The sequence below is a fragment of the Condylostylus longicornis genome, unplaced genomic scaffold (genome assembly GCF_029603195.1).
Source record: "Condylostylus longicornis isolate FDR11 unplaced genomic scaffold, ASM2960319v2 ptg000043l, whole genome shotgun sequence".
In the NCBI taxonomy this organism is placed as follows: Eukaryota; Metazoa; Arthropoda; class Insecta; order Diptera; family Dolichopodidae; genus Condylostylus; species Condylostylus longicornis.
In genome coordinates this window covers 310,838-338,048 of record NW_026578012.1, presented here as the reverse complement: position 1 = coordinate 338,048, position 27,211 = coordinate 310,838, and the positions used below count along the sequence as shown (strand labels likewise).

Here is a 27,211-nt window from a genome sequence, read left to right as displayed (position 1 = left end):
TGAGATATAATTATAATTTAATAAGATAAATTGCCTATCTGAGATATAACCAATAAGAAGTTGTATGGTAGCTACCCGAACCAGTAGCCCGATTATGTCCAATTTAAATAGGGTTCTGGCACTTACTACAATAAATCATTTGTGGAAATTTGGTGAACTTAGCTCAATTAATTTTTAAGTTATCGCTGGGACGGACTAACGAACGGACGGACGGACAGACAAAGCTATATCAACTCAGAATTCGACGCTGTTTAAAAACATACACTTGAGTCTATATCTCACAGCATTATTTCTTAGCGTTACAAACGATAAGGCAAATTTAGTATACCTTTCGAACATACGTTCGTACGGGTATAAAAATAAAATAAAATAGCTATAAGTCGTTCATATAGGGCTCTGTGTTCTTACGATACGATTTATTACTCTACCAAAAATTTATACATAAAAATCAACATTTTAATGCAATCTGACCAATGATAGTACATTGGTTATAGTACCGACTTTCTAACCGAAGGGCCAAATCTAATGGGTTCAAACCGTGACCAAATCACTATAATAATTATACTTAATAAAGCTTAATATACAATATTATAAAATAAAATAGTAATATAAATTAATTGCTAATATATCTAATAATATTCGATATTGTACACCAACAAAAATAAACAAGAAATATCAATAACCTTCAATATTTAGTAAGAAGAAAAATTACGACAGGCTAACCACCGTCTAGTTAAATCCAAGTCAATTTCAGTTCTGAATCATCTTGTTGTATACTGAATAAAATATTGAATTTAAAGCTTTAAAAATATTTAATATTCTATTTGCAATTTCAAAATGCATTTTCACTCATTCTTTTAAAATATCCGGCACTTACATGCTAATTTAGAAAAGAAAATTTTTTATTTATATTTATAGATATTATATTTTTAACATCCTTTCTTGTATAGTTGAACTTTAAATATTAATTCAGAGATAATACATGTCTATAGACCTATCATCATGTATTCCTTTGTTATATACGAGTACATATATATTTTATATCATATAATAATAAAGTTGGGTCAAACCAATGGTTTGTATTGTAGCACTTTTCCCTTCAACAAGTGAAAATACTGCTTTTAAAAATAGTCTATGTATATCCACCACACTATTAAAATTTATTTTCATTTATAAACGAAACTATTTCTAGGATTGCATATATTTAGGATGAACCATTTATGCAGTCTTTTAAATAAAGCAAAAATTAATATAAACAGGGGTTAACATAATGCTCGATTTTAAGGGTTAATTGTGTGAGTTAAGAAAAATAATTATATTTTTTAGTGTCATGGAATTTACCGTTAACTTTTTGCGTTTATAGAAATTTGAAAAAGCTTGCGGTTTCAAAAATATAAGGTGTCAAAAATGCAAATTTTACAAATTTCAAGAGGCCATAACTTGAGAGGGGGTGGAGATAGAAAAAAATTTTCTTCTAACGAAATGAACTACTTGTTAATGTCTAAAAGCTCTTAAAATTTCAAGCTTCTACAGGCTGGGGTCTAGAAGAAAAACGACATCAAAAATTTGGAAAAAAAGGACTGCAGATAACGGTAAATTTGAACGGCCATTTTGTTTTTCTAAAGTTTAGCTATAGTATACCGCGCTAGGGGAAGCAAGCCGCTGCCTTTCTGCGTTTGAAAAATTTCAAAAATGCTTATGGTTTCATTGCAATAAATAGTTAAAATAGGCCATTTTTAGTGCTTTAGGGGGGTATAACTTCTATAGGGGGGGAGATAGGTAAAAATTTTGTTCTACGAAAATAAGTATCTAGTAAAGATCTATGTACGTATTAAATTTCAGCTTTCGATCTTTAAGAATGTAGAAGTTTTGTAAACAGACACACGGGCGGACGGACGGACGGACGGACGGACGGACGGACGGACAGAGTGAAACTAATAAGCACTTTTTTTCAAAAAATTTTTGGAAAAGTGCTAAAAATATGCTTATATGTAATAATATAATTAGTAAAATAAAGAAAAAGAATGTTGACATCTATCATTAGCATGTCGTACACTCATATACGTGACTCAGCAAAAATATTATATGAAATTAAAGAATTTATTATAAAAAATTAAACCTTTACAAATTCTCTATCCTGCATAGTAATAATAATAATAAAAAAATTAAGTATATGAAAAAATAGTGTGACATTATATGTACAGTATAATTACATACACATCCCTATACATATGAACATATTAAGATTAATTATACATGCATATAAGGAACTGTTTGAATAAAGGATAATTTAGATGAGGAATTGAGAAGCGCAAAAAAAATGACACGTACGTACTAATACTTTGTTTCTCATCTACTTTTTTTTTCTCTCATACCATAAAATTTGACTCAAAACAATTTTGACAAATAATAATTCTTTAACTTATTCTATTTCTCCTATATGCGAATAGCTTAAACGTGTACCCATTAATAGTAAAAAAAAAAATAAAAAGGATGAGAAAAGAAATATTTTTTTATGCTATTTATGAGCCGAGCTCTATGTGGATTGTGTTGTGCGGCATACCCAATTTGCTTAAATTTCTTTCAATGTTACGAAGAAACATTTAAACACATGGTATAATACAATTAAATTTTTTTTTTAATTAAAATTTTTAAAAGTAAATTTGAATAGTAATTTAATATCAATTGAAATCTTCATGTGGATTGATTGTTTCATGATCGTCGCCTAACTGATTTATTAGCAGAAAGAAATTGTCACAACAGCATTGTAGGGGGAATAAAGTGTTTTTAAATTGAAATCAAGTCCGTAATAATGTTAAAACTATGGTAGAATCAAATAAAGTTGGGTCAAACCAATGGTTTGTATTGTAGCACTTTTTCCTTCAACAAGAGAAAATACTGCTTTTAAATACAGTCTATGTATACCTACCACACTATTAAAACTATTTTCATTCATATACGAAATTATTTTTAGGATAAATGATTTATGCAGTCTTTGAAATAAATCAAAAATTAATTTAAATAGGGATTAATATAATGCTCGATTTTAAGGGTTAATTGTGTGAGTTAAAAAAAAATAATTATATTTTTTAATGGTATGGAGTTTACCGTTACCATTCTGCGTTTATAGAAATTTAAAAAAGCTTGAGGTTTTGGAAATATAAGGTTTCAAAAATTCAAATTTTACAAATTTCAAGAGGCGATAACTTGGGAGGGGGTGGAATTGAAAAAAAATGTTCTTCTAACGAAATAAAGTATTTAATAGTATCTAACAGCTGCTAAAATTTTAGTCTCCTCCAACCTGGGGTCTCTAAAACGACATCAAAAATTTGGAAAAAACGGGTTTTAGATAACGGTAAGTTTGAATGGCCATTTTGTTTTTGTAAAGTTTGACTATAGTATGCCGCGATAGGAGAAGTAAGCCGCTAGCTTTCTGCGTTTTCAAAATTTGAAAAATGCTTATGGCTTCACTTGCAACAAATAGTTAAAAAATACCATTTTTAGGGTTTAGGGGGTGTATAACTTCTAGAGGGGGGAAGATAGGTAAAAATTTTCTTCTACAGAAATAAGTTTCTAGTAAAGATCTATGTACATATTTCAGCTTTCAATCTTCAAGGGTGTAGAAGTTTTGTAAACAGACACACGGACAGACGGACGGATGGACAGAGTGAAACTAAAAAGCACTTTTTTTCAAAAAATTTTTGGAAAAGTGAAAAGTTAAAAATTTTTAAATATCTTTTTAATGTTCACGAGATTTTTTTATAACCATAAGAACGCATGTTCGAAGGGTACCGTTTGTAACGCTAAGAAGTAATGGTATGAAATATAGAGCCAAGTGTATGCTTTTGATCACCGTTGAATTCTGTCTCAATACAACCATGTCTGTCTATTCGTCTGACCATCCCAGCGATAAACCAGTGGGGTAGCTGCCCAACAACTTAAATTTTTTTTTGGCTATATCCTAGAAATTATTGAAGCTATAATATCGAAATCCGCACATGGTATGAGATAATGTGGTAATTGTCATATGTGTAAAGTAATTCTTAAAATGATTCATTCATACGGGTACCACAAAGTTGACACAATCAGTTCTTCCTATCCTCTTTTTTTATAAATTCTTACTATAACAATCGAAAGGTTATTGTTCACAATCAAATGCAAGGAAGTTTACACTTGGAACTTAACATTTATTTAAAAAAAAAAAAATTTTTTAACTTTTATCCTGGAAAAATTTAAATTTTTATTTTATTCATTCGCATTCAACTAAAATATTTAATTTTTTTTTTCAAAAAATTTTTTTAAGTTTTTGAAATAGTAGAAAAAAATATTAAGCATTTTTATTTTTCTTAAGTTTATTTAAAAAGTTTTTACTTTCAATTTCAATTTTATTCTTTCATAATATCATAAGAAAAGAATTATTTTTAAATTTAAAATATCTAAGTGTATAACATAAATTATTTTCTTTTATATTAAATTTTGTAATTTTATAAAATTTAATTTAAAAAATTTTTTAATATAATCTTTATCAGTATTACAAAAACTTTAGATTAAATACACATTTTGTATAGAGAATTGAATTTTAAAATTCCCTTTTGAAAATTTCCTTTTACTCTTAAAACTTATTTAAATATTTGAATTAAAAAATCATAGTTGTTTTATATTTCATTCAGATATGATACTACTGTAAATTGTATAAGGTTTTTAAAGTTTAATTACATCACGTACTTGCGTAAATATTGTTTATAAAACAATTATCACATTGTGTATATGTCTGTATGTATATTCCATTTATATTTTTCATTTACAACAAAATTTATAAGAATATTATGCATTGAATTCTAAGTCTATACTCGTAGACTATTAATGTTTGTCTATCCCAGCAGCAGCAAAGAAAAACTAATTCAATTCAATTAAATAAATTATTAGAAGCGAATTACATTAAAAAGTCTGAGAGTCCTAATTAATTTGGCTATTAGAGTCCTAATAGTGTACATGGTATATTAAGCCGGCATATAACTTTTAGAAAAATAGCATCATATCTCCTAAAGTGCTGGACTATAATGCGTGACCAACGTGGCCTATAGTAATTACGGGGTGGTGATAGCAAAAGAGCACACTTGTGTCAATTGATGTGAAGTGGATTTGCTGTACCAGCCAAGTCAACCAAATAACCAACCATAATACTGAAATTTTACACAAACGAGTATATTGTGAAGTAATTTATCTTCGAGAAATTGTTGGAAGATGTTTTAGCCTCTATTTATATCTTTTATTTAATTTTAATAATACTGTTTTTAAAAAAAATATTCAATTCTACCAGTTCTTGTAAATTATAACACTTGCATAATATTCTATTCGAATAATACGTTTGTGTACTAAACAAAAAATTTTATAATACAAATTCTAATATTAATATTTAATTTGCTATTAAATATTGCAACTATATGAAAAAAATAAATTTTATTTTATTTTATTTATTTTTTAAATGGATTATGCAAAAATTTATTAAAAAGTTTTTCAACAAAATACGAGTATAATTAAAAATGTTATAAAAATGGAAAAAAATTTATAATTTTTTTTAAAGTATTATGTAAATTTAAAGAGTTAATTTAGCATAAAAATTTTTTATAGTTATTTGGATTTGTGGACAATTAATAATGAATTTATATACATAGATGAAAATTATTTCAAAATTTTATTAAAAATTATAATGTATAACAGATATTTTATTTTTTTAGTTTATAGGACTAGAAACTTATAACTGAGGGTCATTCTAACATTCGAAATCTTTAGAAAATTTTGCAAAAATTTTCACTTAATTATTTTGAGAAATTTCTTGATTTTATTTAAGAAACATGTACTTAAGTCTTACAAAAATAAGAAAAAGAACAGATAGCTTGCAAGAAATTCAATATCTAAGTTTGATTCATAACCTAAAAATCATGAAAATTATCTCTTCACAGTTGAAGAATATGTAAGTAAATTAGTTCTAAGTCTCAAATAGATGCATGTATATACAATCTAATTCTAAACTTGCGCATAATTTTTTACATTAATATTGAAATTATGAAAGATAGCCTTTAAAGTTTTAGAATTATTTTATGGTTTATTACTATATAACATAATATATTATTATATATGGACCCGGTCCTTTAACCGAAGGGTCTCGGGTTCAAACCCCGGTCAGATCACTAAATATTAATAAACTTAAATATTTAATATAAATAAAAACTACGACAGGCTAGTCACCTACCTAGTTCACTCTATGACGCTATGAAACTAGGGCATGATATCATGCACTAGCCCTATACTCCCCCTTAGGAGTGAAGAAGGATACAAAAAAAAAATTAAATTTGTTCATATATATGCATAAAATTTATATACGACTTAATTTAAGTTTATAAAATTTAAAAACCATTTTTATTAATGCTATATACATATAGCACTAGCAGTATTCCTAGAATCATTATAGAGAGAAAACGTAATTTAATATTATATTTTTTTGAATGCCTATCATTTTCTATTTTTCTGCAAAAATAATACCAATATTTCAGCAATATCGTATATGCTAAAGATACATGCTAAAGATACAATTTTTTAACATATTTTTCCTAACCAATATCTATCTACATTGCCTATAAAATACGAGTGATATTCAATTTTAACCACTATCTTAAAATAAAATCAATAAACGGAAGTTTTGAATCTCTGTTATCCTTATGTATTCAATATTATATAGTTTACAAATACACGTATTAAAAGATATTATTTCGCACCTCATAACATTAGCATTGTGTATAGGGTGTCATATAAAAAAGAAAAACAAAAATTGTCTGATATTAATTTGATTATAATTAAAACTAAAAGCCAATTCGACCGATGATACTACATAAGTTAGGCCGAGCCGGATTTTAGCCGTAAATTCAGGTGAAAACAAAATAAAGGTTTAATAAATAAGTAGTTGCAACAGTTGAATGTTTAAATCTTTATTGTTGGATTCATATTACGCTAGAATTAGTGGTGCAAAATAAACGTTAAGCGAATATTTCTGCACTCATGCGAATTTATTCTATATCGAATATAAAAATCACTTTATTCTTTATTATTTCCATGGTATAGGCTATAAACATTATGTATGTATATATTTACGAATAGTAGAATAGTGTAAAATATAAGCTTAAAATGAGTGAAGTGTGTAATTTATATTTTAAGTGTATATATACTTAATATTTAGTATGATTAAATATTTATAATAGGTTCTCAATATTTCACACGTATAATATTTCGGTAATGTAAGTAAATGTAATATGCAAAAATATTCATGTATATGTAATGGCTGGTAAGGATAAACATACATATAGTATAATTTAGAATTCTAGTATATTATTAATGCAGCTCTTCGCAATATCTACATGATATATTGGTGTAGGATCTGTGCCTATATACGTATATCATAGTTCATTTTACCATTAAAATTTTACTATTATAAATATTAGAAAATATTTTTACACTTGATTTTGTCACCACATGAAAATGTCAACAAGTCTTAATTCTGATATTATGACATAAATTTGAAAATAAATTATTTCTTGTTAAATTATTTTCTAAATTTTACATTGTAAAACAAATCGTTTTTAATAATTTACAATGTGTGTATACTCGTAAAAAGAAAATCAGAAAAAAATCAAAATCTGTACGTTTTTTGTTTATTTATTCAATTCGCGACTATGAATTTTCAACGCAAATTATTTTTTTTTTTTTTCCAACACACTTATATAATATTTTAATAAAAGGAGTGGAAATTATATGAGCATACATATGTATGAATGTTTTATATACATGAATTTATATATAATGAATTTTAAGGTATTCATATATGATAGCAGATCGTTATTATAGTTAGATGGAATAAACTTGTTTAAAAGGGAAAATATTAATAATAAGGCTCCTTTGGTATTAATAAAGTATTGAATAATTTGAAAGAATAAAGAGTATTTTAAAATATTTTCACAGTATAGTATACAAAATACAAAAGATATACGATCGTATATTGTGTCATTGGCATTCGATAGTATTAAGTACTATGCTAGCAAACTATATTCCTATATCTACTAGATGTGTGCTTATTTAGCATGGTAATTCTATGGAATATGAAGAAATTTAATTCTGTAAATAGAGAAAATTAGAAATTATTTTAAGCTTTATATTATTGAACATACAATAAAGTGTGAATTCAAATATTGCTTATATATTGTTAAAAATATATTTCCCATAAAATTTTAAATTAAAAATGGAAAAATTTTTAAAAAATTTATTTGAAATATTAAAAACAAATTTTTTTTTGAAGAATTATTTTAAAATAAGAGCAAAAATTATACAATATTTAAGAAGAAAGCAAGGATTACCGAATCATACACGACATTGTGTTAGAATTTTCACTGTCCTTATGGAAATAATTTGAGTAATTTTCAATATTTTTCTTATACTTATATACATATTTTAATTTTCCTAATAATATTGTAATAAATTAACAAAATTTGTTTGTTATGTCAACCATAAATACAAATATTTTCTATAAAAAAAACAAACAACTTTTATGCTTTAATTTAAACTTGAAAAGTAGATATTAGTTTTGAATTAAAAGTTAAAATAAAATCTGTTATACAATATTTACATATATATATATATATATATGCATATAGTTAGACCCTTTTCAATTCCAAAAAGTTATAAATTATTTTGAAATTTTATAACACAAATAGCTATGTAATTTTTTATTTCAAAGGAATAAAAGTCAAAGAAAAGTTAAATTTGTATATAAAGGATTAGTGTTTATAAAGGACATTATTAACATGATGTTTACAGAAAAAAAAAACTTATATATACGTACATCTACATATCATGAAGGCTAAATAGAAAAAAATTTGAAAATTTAAAATATTTGAGAAAAAATAGTGAGTTTCTGAGAGAGTGATTTTTTAAAACAATTTTGAAAGCACAAAAAAATTAGCAAAAATTTGGATGAGATTTTTGTTTGAGGCGGAGTTTTTTTAGAAAAATATAAAAAAATATTTTTAAAGAATATAATTTCTTGCATATGTTACCCACAACCACATTCAAGCGGTTTATTTTAAGAGGCCAATTTCGAACCGTGTTATTTTTTTCCAATTACACGTTCCGTATTGTTTTCCAAGGATAGAATCGATGTTATTGCTTACCGAATGAATAATTCAATTACATTTATTTGTTATACAATGAACAAAAACTGTAAAAAAGTCCTCGTGATCGCCTTAAAAAACGGAAACACAAAAATCCGCAATAAAAACAAAAAATCACCCTAAAGCTTTTGGTTATATAATGAACACAATTTTAATTTTAAAAATTTTATTTCAAAATTATTCATTTATGATTATTTATAGTTGATAGCATGTAAAATTTAGAAATTTAGTTATACAAAACTTTATTTAAGTTGTTAAGATTAAGGGATAATATAAGGCTAATTATGGTAGCTCAGAACATTTTCATAAACGAAACAGAATAAAAAAAAAACAATACCACTTTTTGACTTGATTTTCTCTGTAAATTAAATCTTTCTATACAATTTACTTCATTTATAGTAAAAGATCATTAATCATTAGGTTTGATTAATTAAGAAACTAATCACATATATTAACAAAATACAAGTATAGTACTTGTATAATTATATGTAATTATATAGACACCACAAATAATTTTTCCCATACTTTAAGACTATAATCAATTATAGAAGAAAGTAAAAATATTTCAAGTGTAAGAATGGTACGAACAAGTTTGGTGTTAAAATTTAACCTCAAATAATAAAAATTTCAATTTCTCATTTAATAATGTTATGAGAAATAGGAAAATCAAATAATAAAATCCAATTTATTTTTCATATTTCCGAGCCATATTTTTTTTGGACTATTAAATATTTGAAGGATTACATGATAAGAGATTGTATGATCGGTGCCATCATTATTACAAAATCTAATTTTAAAATGTACAAATTTATTGTAATTATTAAAGTAATAGAAATTTCAAAATATTATGAGCAAAATTTCAAATTATAATTAAAATTTGAAGTAGGTCAGTAAAATTATTAATTAAATTTTTTGTCAGAAAATATTTTTTCCAAAATTGTGTTTCAAAAGCAATTGTATTACAATTTAATGACAATCCTGTTAATTAATGTTTACTAATTAATTTTAAGATTTAGAATTTAGAAAAAAATATTATTATTTTTTATTAATAAATTATAGGAACTAAGAAACTTAAATAACAATATTATAAATGATTTGTATTAATAATCCTAAAAGTATGCAATATTTTTCATTTAATAATATTAAAACTCTATATATGTATTTCAAGTTGGATTTGTTTAAAAGTTTTTGCGATAGTGTAATTTGGGTCTTTGGATAAAATTATCTTTAATAACGGTACAAACATACCTTTAATACCTTCGTTATATGACCCCATAATTTGTTAGGTTATAAAGTTATTTTTCGAAATAATTTCGTAAATTATTTGAAATTAAAATAAAATTTTAATATTTGAATATTTTCCCATTTTATTATTCATACTGAGCTCAAATAAAATTGTATGAATATATTATTACATAATTAATATTTACACAAGTGCCAGATCAGAATCTGGTTAATATGTAGAGTAATTTTGTATACATATACATCTGTGTCATAATTTTAAATTATAACTAATTTTCACCCAGAAAAAAATACATTAAATTCCAACACTATAATTGTAATACATTTTTTTTTTTTTTGTAATTTTATATTTTGTGTAAAAAATTTTATGTAAAGTTTTTTATTTCAAAAAATTATTTTTTACAATTTTTTTTTGTTTTTCATTCTTTGTGCTATAAATTTCCCTCTTATTACGAAAACATTGTGAAAATTAGGTCAAAAAAAAAATTAAACTGTTGTCGTATTTGTTGTTTGATCCTTTATTCTCTTATTCCAAAATAAAAACTCAAAACAGAAAAAAAAAAAAACAAGTTTTTGACATTTTTAGGGTAGAAGTCAACCTCATATAGGCACAACAAAAAAAAAAAAATAAACCAGAACGAAAACGAACCCTATATGCTATTAGTATGGGCAAAATGAAAAGCACAACCAACTATAAGATAAAAGTTACAGATTTTTTGTAGTGTTTTCCTTTTGGTTCCGTTTTCTTTTGTGTTGGTTGTGTTAACAGGGAAAGATAAGGATACCATATACATATATATATATAGTTTTATACACATTATTGGAAACATGATATAGTATGTGTGTATCCTTAAAGTTTGTATTATGATTGAATGAATTTAAAACTATAAATAAAAAATAAAAAAAATTTATTTCTTTTTTTATTCAAAAGAGTTTCCCTTTTAACCTTGAGATTTTTGATATTTTTTTTGTTTTACTATTTTATTATATAATTCATACATGCGTATGTATATTAAATTGTAGGTCATATACCAATTATATCATATAGTCAGCCTTCTATTCATAATATAATATTTAGATTTGTTTTAGAAATGAAAGGAAAAATCAAACTTTTTTTTTCAAAAAAAAATCTTCCTTTTTAGCATATTATTTTTTGCCATCCAAAAAAAATAAAACGAAAACGAAAGAAAATTTCTAAAAGGACAAAAAAAAAATTATGATTTATTGTCGGTGTCATAAAGTCTGTTTGTTCCCAACTATTATTTTACATAAGTATCATCTTTGTAATTTTTGCGTCACTTTCATTGATGTCAAAAAAATACTTAATGTTTATGCATACTAGTTCCTATTTTAAGGACAACGATGAATTTTAACATCGTTTAATTTTAACATAATTTAAAAAAAACAAGGATTGTATTGTTATTTGCTCTACAATATATTCTATTTATAAATAATTTTCCTTTTTTTATTTGGGCGAAATGTTTGCCATTTCGGAATGCCTTAAGATATTTACGAAAAAGGAAAATGAAACCAATATTTTAAACCACATATTTAGAGTTTTATCATAGTTGTAAATTTTACAGTGCTAAGGGTAATTAAGGAATACAATATTTTAAAAGAAGAAAAATAATATAATTGTTAAGAAAAATTAAGAAGGAAAAAACGAAGCAGGAAAGTTTATTTAAGTTTCTAAGGAAAATTAAATTTGTTGCTCATTAAAAATGAAATTTTTATCTTAGTATGAATAAGGAAAAGACTAAATTTTCAATTGAATATTTTGTAATTAAGCTCTCAATGATGAAAAATTCGATATTTGATAAAATTTATATATAATAAGTGATTTTACGAATATATTTATCTAAATACTAAATTCTCTTCTATATAAGACTAACCAATATTTTCCAACTAACCAAAATTTTTAAACAAATTCATACTATGTATACTTTATTATTAACATTATTAACGCAGTAATGTGAATCTAAATTTAATATTAAAAAATTTCAACATTGTATTTTTGTAGTTTGAACTATTATTCCACAGCATGCAAGTTAAATTCTATATTTAGGTACTTGATTAGATTCAATTGTATAAAACTTTACAATAATGTTATTGGCATATTGTGGAACGTATTGATGTTCATGATGGAAATATTCTTAAGAATGTGTGGGACTATAATTAAAAAATTATGGCATAGTTTATACCATATTTAAAATTACGGTGTATTGATTAGAAACTGAAAAATATGAAAGCATACAAAGTAAATTCAAAAGAAATATTTTGAAAACTAAAGAATAAGGGACCAAGAAATTTACGAGTATGGTATTAACTGGAAACTAATTAAAATGACGGTTTTATTGACTAAAAATTCAGTCTGAAGGTTTTTAGGTGACTAAAAATTTAGTCTACCTCATTAAAGTTAAATCCAGTTCGTTTGAGCTTAAAATAAGTTTTAATTTTTAATTTAATTGAAATTTCTAAAATTTGAAAAAAGCATTTTTTGTAGTTTATAAAAGAAAAGTACAAATACAACAATGATACAGAATCGACTGTCTTAGCGCTGATATGTCCAGTTTGTGAAATATTAAGGTAAGTAAAAATTTTGAACGCATTAGTGTGATCACTACCCTTTTAACCTAGCTATCACCACTTCATTTTAAATAAAATAAAATTTAAAAAAAAGTATGAAAATTTGCCAATTACAAACGATTTGATTTTCTAATAACTTATTTATTTTTTTTTTTTTTCGATTTTCTAAAAGAAAATATTATTACAATTTAGTTATTATATAACAGTTGAGATTTTATGGTATTGATGTCATAAGTTTCGTTCTATTATTATTTTTCTTTTGGTTTTGATTTAGTATAGTAGTAACCCAAATCAAATATAGAAAGACATTTGAAATGAAAGATATGTTTATGGAAAAAAAAAACAAACAAAACAAAAAAGGGAATTCCTATTGAAATTGGATTATTAAAGATAATTCTTAAATTTGTTGTTCTTTTTTTTTTATTTTTTTTTGTGTATTTTGTGTAACCCTAAGAGATTTGTCAGAAAAATTTTCACCATATTATATGAAAATATTTTTTATACCAGATAAAATCATATTGGATTTCTCTGTTTTTGAAATGTATGCCCTTTTTATTTAATATATATTTAATATATATACATATACATATATATATATATATATTATAATATTTTATGTATGTAGGTGATTGCATAAAATATGAATGATTGAATTTGATTTATAGATAATTTTTTATTAAAATGAAATGAGAATTTTACAAATTTATTGGTTGTTTAATTCTTAAAGGAACATTATTATGTTGGGAAAAAGAAAATTTTTATACACATACATATATGCTCGTATGTATACATAATTGAATTTTAACTTAAATTTAAGAAGTATATACTTACACAAACAGATTTAAGAAAATTCCAATAGGCTTTTGTATATGATAAAGTGTTATTTGTGAAAGTTTCATGCATAAAGTACAAGTTTAAAGATGTATTTGAAGTATTGAATCACATTAAATTTCTCAGTGCTTGTTGATTTTTGTAAATTTTACTTCAAAGCATCATATAATGTAGTATAGACGAGCTTCTTTTATAATTCTTACTCTTTGAACATTTGCAAAATCAAAACTAATTTTATTTTTTTAGAAAATTCGAGAAATAAAGGAATTATTTGATGGTTTTTGTTGTTTCAATTGTGATAATATAACTTTTTAGACATTCTTTTATCGATTTAATGGGTGCCAGTGCGAGATTAAAATAAAAATTGTCATTAGTTTTGCTAAATTATTTAATATATAAACATTTTCAAATTTGATCATAATTATGATCACAATAATCAAAGTATGTTAATGTAGAAAATTTCGTGTTTCTTTAAATAGACTCTTTGTTTATTATAAGTGAAATTTATTAAGTTAATTTTCAACAATTGACTTATTTACCAAATAATTTTCTAATTCCTTTTTTTTCTATTTTGAAACTTTCAATATCCAATCAAATTAATTTTTAATTTCCATGAAAGAACGACTTAGCTAGTATAATAAAATAATTAATTTTAAAATTCTAAATCACAAAGCTATTCAAACAAAAAAATTGCATACAATAAGGGGCCACCATGTTAATTACCATCTAATTATTAATTTTTCTTTTGATAAAAATTCAATTCAATGTTTTTACCTTTAAAATTAATATTTTAAATGAAACCAACATTATTTTCTTTAAATTAGTTAATTTTAATTGTTTGTATTATACAGTTAAAAAAAATCCTTATTAAATCCTTTAAGAGTTTATTTTTTTTTTAATTTTCATTTTCTCTATTTTCCTCGTACTGAAAAAATAATTTTTTCGAAAATTATACTTGAAAAAATGAAAGTGTAAGGGGAAAATGAAATTATTTCCATAAACTTTTCAGTCATTTCAAATATATAAATATTGACTTAAAAGTCAATTATAGGTCGTTTACATTAGAAAGACGACTTATATACTTGCTACATTATGCATTATTATATAGTTAAAATATAAAAAGAAAGCGAAGAAAAAAAAATGCATTAGTTGCGAAAAAAATAATTTTTAATTGAAAAATCCTATATGTCATATAAAATGTTATATAGTCGAATGAAAATCAAATAAAAATCAAGTGGTATAATCATCATCATTACTATCATAATCATTATTATTACACATATTTACAATACTAGCATTAGGATAACCTTCTTTCTTATAATATAATTAAAATTACCATATAGATTTTAATAGTTAAACCATTCCAGGTTAATTTTAGATATATATAAGTAAATCTAAATAGTAAACGCATGTTTATATGCATATATAGTTATATAGGTATTATAAAGGGTAATATTTAAAAAAAACTGTTTGAATTTATATTTATATAGCCTAAGTTTAATTGATAATGATGAGGATTTTCTCTATGAATTTATATATCATATACGTTTAGTAGAAGATTTTATATAAATATGGAACAGGATTTGCAGTTAATATAAAATATAAATTAGGTAGACATATTATCATTGCATATATACTTTAATTATAATGGTAGAATATTTTAATGTTATAGAAACTTTAATATCTTCAATAATAGTGTTATATTTAAAATATAGATGATCTTTTCATTTTAATATTTATACGATAGAAAATTCAATTTATAACCGTAGATTTTGTGTAGTACGGAATTTTGTATCGTTTTTTGTGCGACTGTTATGCTTTGGCTGATCAGGGTTATTTGGAGTAGTATAAATCAGTACATGCGATCTTTTGAATATCATTATGCAATAATATTATAGATAATATTTTATAGTTAGTGATATTGGGTCTGAAGACTACAAATTTATAATTAACTATCTAAAACAAGTGTACTGCTTTATTATTAATGGCTGCAATTCCAGAGATTATCCGTTGTTTACATATCATGTAATATTCAACATTTGATGTTCTAATAATGGTTTTGAATTAATTTATATTAGAAAGTGTATGAAATTTTTTAGTAAATATGGTAAATATTTATTTAATTGCCAATGAATTGTAAAGTTGAGATTAGTTGTCATGAAGTTATCACAAGTTATATTTGGCAAATTATATTTTATTTCAGTAGTGTCTTAAATTATTGGAATTTTTAAAAGTTAATTTTTAACAAAAGTTTTACATTTTTGACATCGTGCAAAAATTTTTTTTTCCCAAAATTTAGTCTTGAAGAGGTCAAACTAATTTCATTTAATTAAAGGGAAAAATATTTTTCATTCAAAAGTTTTTTTGCAAAAATGCAAAAATTCAAAAACAAAAGAAATCCAATTAAGGATAAAAAAGAATATTCTGAATCCTTTCAATGCTCTTTAAGGAAAATTAAAAATTCATAATATTTTTACACCAATATATAATTTTAGAGCAATATAGATATACATATATTGTATGTAAATGTGTATAGTTGTGTAATTTTATAGTGAAAGAAAAATTAAATCTAAATTTCTACTGCACTATGTCATTTATGTCGAACGGATAAACGTGTTTTGTTATATGAATATAAAGTGTTTATATGTATGTATGTACTGAATATTATGTATAAGACAAATTTCAAATTAAAGAAGCTTAAAATAGTTCTCATTCATAATATTATTCTTAATTTTTGTATGTGCATAGCTATCGCATTTTAACTAAAAAGTTGCTATTGTAATTTTGTTAAGTCTTATTGTCGTTATATCATTGTCGCCGTCAACACTCGTAATCATCGCGTCATCGTCCAAGAACATCGTCATCATTATTCGTTAAACTGTAGCCGACTATCGTCATTGCTTCTTTATTTACACTAAAAAAACTTAGACATAATATATACATATTTATATTTGCCGTCATCATAAGCTTTATTATTATCATTATTTGTCATTTATTATTTTGTATATGTATGTAGGTATGAATGTATTTTTGCTTTTCAAAATATATTTTTTGTTGTTCTAGGTTATACAATTACAAAAATTATGGCGAAAAGAGAGAGAGAGAGAAAAAAACGAGCAAAAAATTTATACGGTTTTTCTCTTTTATTTTTATTTATTTCTAAACAGGAAAAAAAATAAGTACAATAATGCAGAGAAATTTTTATTTTTATTCATTTAAAAAAGAAAAACCATAATGCGAAAAAAAATAAGAATGAAAATTAAAAAAAAAAAAAAAAAAGCAAAACATTGTTGTAATGTTGTGGAAAAACAAAACGAGTGTAAAAATGGAAATGAAAAACGAGATATAAAATTATATTTGAAGAAAACAAAACAAAACAAAAAAAAATAATTTGTGAATTAACAGTAAAAGCAAAATATTGCAACTTTAAACAATGACAAAGTATAGACTTATAGCGAAAAGAGAAAAGTAGTAAAAAAAAAAAATAAAAACAAGAATTTTTTTTTATACTTTTGTAATATCACAAAAGTTCAAATAGAGGGTAATAACTTTCAACGGAATCATTTATAATTTTATTTATTTTTTTTTTAACTTTTATACTTATTTTTTTTTAAGGATTAACGAAAAACAGAAGAATAACAACGGTGATAATTTTATTTCGCAAAAAATTTTGCATTAAATTTTGAATTTTTTTACTACTTTTCCTTGTTATTTTTTTTTTTTTTTTGAATTTTATATTATAGTAAAAAATCTATATATTCATATTTTTCTTAATGAAACGAAAAAAAATTTAAAGGTTAATTTATTATAGTTTTCTTAATTTAATTAGAGATTAGGGGAGCTTTACTGTCATCAATATAGATTGTATAGTGAGAGTACAACAAGAAGCTGTAGTAAAAATATTTTACACTTTGATTTGTATTTACACAATATAAAGGAATTTAATATTTTGTAATTATAAAAATTAATATTTAAATTAATCGTATAATTTTACTTTGTTTGCTATATTCACTAATCTAATAAATAAATTAATGTTAATATTGTTATCAGACTTTAGCAATAAAATTTTTATATACCAGAAATTTTCCATTAAATATTTCGGGTTTGAAAATCCACTAATGTTTTTACGATATTAGATAACTTACTAATTTTATATACATTATAAAATTTTGTTAGTTACTGAAATCTGTTGGAAAAAAAAACTTATTGAAATAATAAATCAAGACTGTAAATATTCGAAATTAGACAGGCGGACGAGGAAGCTGAGCTGGGGATTATTTTGAATCGAATATCAGTATAAATTTTAATTATAGACATGAATCATTTGTATTAACTGGTTTGGTTTTATAATAGTTATAATAAGAATATCTTACTATTACTATTAAATATTACTATTAATTAGCTATTAGCTTCTTAGAAAAAGCCCACTAAATAGTAGGTGGAATGCTTTTCAAAATAACTTCCAGTATTTTTTTTTGACAAATTACGATATTCATTTAATCAAACAAGAAATTTTTAATCTATTCATTTAATAAATTAATGAAAAACGTATAGTTTATTACACTTTATTCTAAAAAAAAAAAAATACCGGACTATTGGTGCAGTGCTTATGGCACTGGTCCTTTAATCAAAGGGTCTCGGGTTCAAACCTTAACCAGGTCACTATAAAAATTATTTTCAATTTTGTAGCTTTTAAGTATACTGTATTACTTAAAAAATATGAAATTAGTATACAAGTAATTTTCATATTTCTTAATATTCTATATTAAAAACCTAAGAAAAATAAACCAAAAAATATTAATAACCTTAAATATATAATATAAAGAAAAAAATACGGCAGGCTAGTAACCTACTTAGTTAAAATTCTATGACACAATGAAACTGGGGCATAACTATCTATATTATATCATGCACTAGCCCTATGCTACTCCTGGGAGTATGAAGAAGGAAGAAAAAAAATCTTAAAAGAATAATTAAAGTTTTAACGATCAAATGTTCTTGAATATTGAATATTTTTATATTTGTAAAATTATTGAAAAATTTTACTTGTAATTGAATTTTGTTTTAGTACTTCTTGTTTTTTTTTTGTTCTTTTAGTATTAATTGCTTTTTTTTTATTTTAAACTCATAATTTCCTTTATTTTTCAACTAGTAAATATTTTCATTTCAAATAATTCAATTATTCTATTATATTAGACGACTATGCTAGTTAAATAGAACTAGTATAAAATTATTTTTTATTTAAAAACTTTGAATATCATAAAAAATTTTAATTTAAAAAATGCAATTCACACTTTAAAAATAATAATTAAAATTTTTAATGTTGCAGTTATTAAATAAAATTTATATTTTTTCCATTTTCTTTTAAAAATAATAATAATAATTTTTTAATTAAAACTCATAATTTCTTTGAAAACAAAAAAAAATAAAAAACCCAATAAATATGGAAGAAAAAAAATATTTTTTTAAAGTTTTTAATATTTTTTTCCTCTTTTTTAAATTATACATTAAAAATTTAATTTTTATTATATTTTTTCTTTGTTTTATTTTTCTTTTATTATTTCGTCCTTTTTTCTTTATTTTCCCTTTTTGCTGTTTAGGAAAATATTTACCTTAGCAGTTTTTACTGTGATGATTGTAATTTGCGTTTATATTTTTATGTTTGTTACTCTTAAAAATAGAACTATGAAAAGAATAAATAAACAACATTGGAATAATATTAGAGAATAAGAAATGAGTAGAGAGGGGAGGTAAAAGAGAATAAGGATATCTTAACTTAAAGACCCCATAAAGTATTGTGGTGATAAATAGCTATTGAAATTGTTTATTTTTCCTCAAAATTTATATTTATTATTTTTTGTTTTGTTTTTTTTTTGCTTTTGCTCTTATTTTTTTTTAAATATTTCCATATTGGTTAGGGAAGAGCATGATGAGTGTTGTGAAAGAAAGTATTCTAAAAATAAAAATTGAAAATAATTTTCAAATTTCTCAAAACAAAAATAATGATTTGAATGCATTTGTAGTAGTAGTGTTACTGTTTTTTTTTTATACTACACTTTGAATATGTTTCAAATAGTTAAAGATTTAAGTGATTGATTTGATCGGATTAGGTTTTCGTATATATATATATATATATTTATATATATGTAGGCACAAAATATTTATGGTAAACAATATTTTAAATTTAATTGAAAGGTAAGGCTGAGCAGAAGTGTTTCTGGTTGGTTTTTCCATAAGAATTTTAAAACAATCATTAATGGTAGCTTTTGTGATAATGTAATTTAATATTTTTTTTTTAGGATAAAAAAATTCTATTATATAAGAATTTTTGCCTCAGATTATAATATTTAAGGGCAACTGAACGTGATATAGATGGTTATTTCAAAAGAAGAAATGTGTTATATTAAAAAATAAATTTTCAGTGTTAAACCAATTATCCAGCTAGGGTAATTTATTATTACATTTAACAAGTTCTCCCAAAATCACTTATGAATTGTAAACGTTTCCCCAGGAGGGTTTTTCTTATTCCCCAGGAAGCAAATATTTTCGATTTAAACTTAAGGATACTGTCACTAAGGGTGTTTTTGATATTTAAATTCACGACTGATGGTTAAAATAATAAAATTTTTATTCATCTTTCTGGAATTTTGAAAGGCAGTCTTTATTTAATTTTTTATTTCTTTAAAATCGAAATATTTTTTAATACTTTAAATTTAAGAACAATTTATAGTAAATCTACTATAATTCAAATAAACTTCTCAATATTCTTTTTTTTTAAGTAATTTAAAATGATCGTTATATATTTATGCTTAAGGAAATTTTTTTTTTCTATCTTATCATTTTTATTTAGAATTTTTTCTCTTTTAATTTTTTTGTTGTTTATCATCAATCAATTTATTCGAAAAGTAATTAAGGGTTTCCTTGCTATTGTATAAAAAGTTGATTGTTTGCTTCTGTAGGGTTTTTTTTTTTGTATAATTTTAGAACATTGAGTTTTTGACATTTTTGTTGTTTTTCTTTTTTGGGTCAAATTTATGTTTTTATTTTTGTTTTTGAGGTAAAAACTAAATATATGAGTGGCATTCGATGAGAATAAAAAAAAAATAAATAATTGTTGTTGTTTTTGGTTTGTTTTTGTTTTTAATTGGAACATCCCGATAAAATTTTACATTTTTATACTTTTCTCTTTAATAATTGAAAGGATATTAAATGAATGTTTATGAATTAAAGGCAATCGGAAACAATATTTTTCGGTTTTTAAATTAAATTGAGCCTTGATTTTGAAGAAAAATTATTTTTCTTTTTAAATGATTTTTTTTTTGTTTTAATTTTATGAATAAATGAAATTCGAATATTGAATTTTTGTAAAATAAATTTTCTTTTTTGGGATGAAAATTGGAAATTAAAATTTGGCTCAATAACGCTGTTATAATTTTATAGGTCACATGTATTCTGTAATAAATTAGGTTTGAAAACTATGAAATTTAAATATTGCCAAAATTTCTGTAGTCCCTGTAATTGTATATTGATTGTATCATAACATTATACTAGCATATTTACAAAAATCAGTGAAATTATAAATAATAATTGAAAAAGATTTATTCAATTTTGAAATCTGATCTAATTTTATTGAAAAATCATATTTAAAATTTTAAAACTCTTTGAAAAGTGAGAATTTTGAAAATATAAAGTATTAGCTCATTAACCATAAATAAAATGAAAAAATCCTATTAAATTGAAAACTTCTGGGTATAAGAAAAAATATGGGAAAATTTCTCTGGGTAGGGAAAAATTTGTTAATAATTTTAGTTTTTGGTCGCAAGAGTCAGAAAATAACATGGAATTTTTCGTTTTAATTAAATTAAATATTTTAGAAAAGTTGTTTGATGACGACTATGTCAAAGTCAGCCGGGTGTAAAGTAGTCAGCTATATCAAAAGAAATTATCTGTGCAACATGTTATATTTTTCTTTCAAGAATCTTTAATAAAAAGAATATTGAAAAATTTTTAATCAAATTTCATTATTTTGTATTCTTATTATATAGATTAATAAAAATATGCATTGAAATTGTCATTTATATAATAGAATATTTTTCATATAACAATTCCAAAAAAAAAACTATATATTTTATAACTTGTCATCTGAAAAAGAGGAGAAAAATTGTCAAAATATTTATAATTTTTTTAATGCTATTTTAGTGATTTCATATAGTGAATAATATTTTTGTTCTATGCAAATAGCACAGGTGTGTACTATAAGTTACATAGATGTGCACATGTTACATAATATGTAGGAACTCTATGTTTTTGCTTATAAAATACTTATATACATGAAAAGTAAGAGATTTGCTTGTAAAAAATTCTCTTTCAGAATTTTCTCTTTTTGAAAATGACGTACGATCGATATTGCTTTATTTTTTCTTTTTGCATTTGCTTTTGCTTTGCAATCTGTTTTAATATTTTTTCTTTTTACAATTTTTAAAGAACTATCATGAAATACATATATATTTAATGTATACGAAAAATCGAAATTACATAATATGCAATCTTATGTAAATTTTCAGGAAAATATATGTATGAAATAAAATATAATGTAAAATTACATTTGAATCTTTACTGACATCATCAGAAAAAGAAAAAGGAGCTAACAGTTGTATTTATCTTGTAAGTGAATGACAAAAAAAAAAAAAACACTTTTTTTTATCGTAAGTTTTTATGTCAGGAAAAAAAAACTATTTTAAAATAAAATTTGCATATAAAATTAATATTTACTTTTCTGAAACTGAAGATGAATTTTTGTTTTTAATATTATGCAGTATAAGAAGAAGTTGGGAAATCCAAAAAAATAAAAGAAAAGAAAAATAAAAATTTTTGGATTTTTAAAATTTTAAATAAATTTTTTTTTAATGTATAGACAGGGACATTAATGTTAATTTGGAAAATAATTTATGAACAGGATTAATTAACAATCAAATTTCCATTTCAGTAAAACATATTGGACGTAAACCACTAGCGCTAATAATAAATTCGTAATCTCTTCCGAAACAATTTGTGCTCCTTGGAGTAAAAACTTTAAATGGTTTGCCATTTTTATGAAAAATAATAAAATTCGGCTTGGTTTTTTTTGAATTTAAATGTGTCTGAATAAAGCATTGTATAACAAAATCATATTCGTCAACATTGTCATAGCGATTTCAATGTTTTCGCCTTGCATTATGCAAAAATTTGTAAAAATTCTAAAAATATTTAAGATTTAGCTTGTTTCTAATATTTTTTTTTTAAAATTGAAGTTATCATTTAAAATACTTGATACAAGTGTGCGTGAATATGGTCCAGAGAAATAAATTATCAATCAAAACAGGTTTGAAATTTTATTCCTTTAAAGCTAATTAAAGATTTAGTCTGAAAAAACTACAAATTTTTAATATTTTTAAAGATGTAACAGTAGCTCAATTTCTATTTTAGTAGCTTTCTCACCTTTAAAGTGGCATATTAATTTTCTAATTAGCTTGTAAATACAATTAAAATTTTTCGATTTTCAAAAATTTTCACAATTGCCCATGATTATCTCAAAAATTTTAATTTCAATATATAAAGGTATTTATATATATAAGTTATATTTTTTGTATAACAGTTATACAATAACTGTTATAAAATAAATTATCTAACAGTTAAAAAAATTTCTTTACTTAATCATAAACGCATACGTAAAAATATATATACACATATACATATATATAGAGGAATTTGTATATTGCTTTCGCTTTGAAATATTATTACACTTAATATTACGAGTTCCACTTATTTATTCTTTCTTATCCAAAAAGATTTTTTGAATAATTTTCTTAAGTACTTTAAGAAATTTCAAAACAACATTTGTTTGATCCATAAAAAAAAAAATTGAATTTATTTCCATTACAATAAGATTGTATAGCTATATAAATTATACATACATATATAGGCACACCTAACCGTTATATAATGTGCAAAATACTCTTAAAATATGGTTTTGTTAAAACATAAATTACATAATTTGCAAAACCCTTGTATAATCTGGTTTTTTCCCATTTTTATTAACATCTCCTTTTATTATACTCATTAGGTAAAACTCCTGGCGAAGGGTCGATTATTTGTTATTTAGAACTTAGTTACGGATTTGCTCAAATTTTCATCAGGAATGTAATACTCGCGTTTTGCGAGAATTTGGTGTACACAAAATGAATATATATTTGATGTGAAATAAGATAAAAGCATAAATATTGAAACAGTATTTATATTTTGGAAAATTCAAGATCTACATATGCGTACAATACGCTTGTACTTAAAAATTGAATATATTTTGTACATAAAATATTTAAGTATATAGTATAAGAACTCAAAACTCATATAAAACAAGTAGATTTCTATATTTTGACAATAAGCACAATACGAAGAATATTCAGAATTTTATGTGCAAATTCCAATATACAGGAATAACATGCTTAATATTAAAAAAAATTATTTGTTCGTATATTTTTGTACAGAAATTAAAAGGAATTGTTGAAATTGTTAAAAGATTCATAACTAACTTTCTTCAAGTAAATTTTCTAACAAATTTAAAATTGAGTACAAATTTAAATTGAGGAATTCAAAGAATTTAAAAAGTAATTCAATTCTTCAATGTTGTTATATTCGAACAATATTGGTTGTATAAATACAAATTGTTATAGTTTTTGAATGTGATTCAGGTGATTTTCTGTTAAGTTTAAAATTTTAGGAGGTACACTAACTGAATTACTCGATTTTTTCATATTAAAATAATTTTAAACTATTTTAACTGTTATATTATATGAGTTCGAATACTTTCCAAACTAATAATCTTGAGTCACCCTATTTATGTGTATACTATGACAGTAAAGTATTTTTTTTTATTCCTCTTTTATTCAATTTACGACATCAGAGACATATTTTACAATTCTAAAATTTAAATATCGTATATTATTTATTGGTACCAAAAGTACCTATATATATATGAGAATAAAATTGAAATGATTTTGTGGTACCATTTAAAAAAAAATTGTTGAAATAAAATATTTAAAATAAATAAAAAGTGCTGAAGGAAAATTTGTGTTTTCCGAATTTTTCTTTTATTTTCTTATGATTTTTATAGACACATTTGTCTTTTATACAATTTATTACAAGACAAGTTATTTTTATATTCAGAGTTTTTCCTTCCTTATTTATTTTGTTCTTCCCTTTCTTTTTTGTTTTTCAAAGTTAAAAGGACTACTTTAAAGTAATATATAGGAAGTGAAGTTATTGAAAGAATTGAAAGTGAAAAATCCTTATTATTTTTATTTTTCTTGTTTTGATTCCTTTAACAATGTTAAATGGGTTATTTGAAGTTTACTTGATTGTTCTTTGTAAAATTATATTATTTTATGTATGTATAATGTGTAAATAGCAATTTGTTGTCAGCTCTCTATTTTATTCTATTCCACTAATTTGGCTTATATTATTTTGCTTTTTTGTAGGATGATCTTATTTTTTCGGTCTCAAAAGAGATTTTTAACAGCTAGTTTTTGGGATATTGTTATATAAAATTCCCTCATTTAATATTTAAGATATTGTCATGTCGATGTTGGCTCATTTCGTATTGATCCACGAAGTCATTCAGCAATTATATCCATAGTTATTTTAAATTAATTTCTAGATCCCTGATAAATAATATTGCATCTGCTTCGAGGTGAGACACATTCAGTGGCGTCATAAAGTCCAAAATAATTTGTTTAACTTATTTTTTTCATGATTCAAATTTCTCTTTGATTACAGTTTGAATTATCAAACCATAGATAAAATAGATTTCAGAGAAAAATTGAGCCAAACATTACAATTCACAATATCCTTACATTTTTATATATACATTTATTTACAAATATACTTAGCAAAACTATTAAAAATCCAATAATGATTTGACAATGAAATTCTCATCACATATTTTACTAAGATATTTTTTCATAAATATTTAATATCAAATATATTATAGAAAATTTTTTTACAACACAGTATTCAGATATGCGTCAAGTATGAGATATTTTGTAGTATACATAGAATACAAAAATATAGATGATATGTACGTGAATAATATTATTCTGCTTTTTATATTGATTTATTGCTTTCTAATTCAATTTTTGACACAATCATTAACATGTGGTATAAAAATGTGTTATTTGTTATGTAATAAAAATATTTTAATGTACGAATTGTATGTTAACACATTGTAAAATACGAAACGTGGAAAATTGAAATATGATTTCCAATTAAAGTTCAAGTTAACTTAATCGTAGGTTTTTTACGCACAGGTGAGTAAGTTTAAAATAACTATATAATAGCAGAATATCTTTGTAAGAGTGAAAGTGTTCAGGTTTTATTAAATTATTTGTATTGCTTATGTATAATATGTATGTATCTTAAAACTAAAATTAATGGATAATTTATTTGAATAATTAGAATGTATCAGTATTTCAAATGATATTTTGATCCGATCGATGTATTTGAGACGGGTTCAAGCGTGTCGTACGCAAACCTGTCCAGGACAAAGTCGGGTGTTCGCTCGGGTGTATAAGGTATCCGTCCGGACACGCGTATATATGCGAGCCTACAACCGTATTGCACGCTGTTTCAAGCCGAAATACATGCAATGCAGCTAGGGAAATCGTACTCTCTTTAGTGCAGATTTTGTGGAGACGGTGGCGGAAACCACCAGGAACATTCTCTGGGACTGCTTCGTACAGGTTTTCCGGAGTTGCAATTGCCTTGGGCCAGGTTTCTCGGAAAGTTCTATCCAATTCCCTTGAGGATATTTCCAGTTCTATACTGACAATAGGGATATTATAGGCGGGAGCGTGGGGAGGCTACATTTATTTGCGAATGGCTGTGGTTGTCCCGAAGCTACCTTGTCTTGCCCTACTCGAGGATATATCCTCATGATATCTACAAAGATAATTTGATATTTTTATGAAATTCATTAAAATTAACGCTGGCAACAGTTTTACAATATTCTTTGCAATAATTTTGCTTACAAAATAGGTTTGTACTAGTTCAGTAAATCTTTTATACAACAAAAATCCTTGACTGAATGCAGTAAAAGCACAGTTTGAGAAGTAATTTCTATACTTTAGGAAGCTTTTACATAAGGCTGAGAAATAAATTGTTGAAGGGGATTTTTATTCAAAATTTCCGCTTAATAAATTGTAAAATTAATATATTCGTCGAATTTTTTTTAATTCTTTTGGATTTATAACCACAAATTCCATTTAATTTACCATAGAAATATTTCCATTAATTTTAATCAT

At 23.6% G+C, this 27,211-nt stretch overlaps 1 protein-coding gene across 2 annotated transcripts in view; it reads right to left on the bottom strand.

Annotated features, from left to right (window-relative positions):
- LOC129610081 (uncharacterized) overlaps window positions 1-27,211 on the bottom strand; it is a 146,178-nt gene that overhangs the window by 25,600 nt on the left and 93,367 nt on the right. The window lies entirely within an intron of this gene.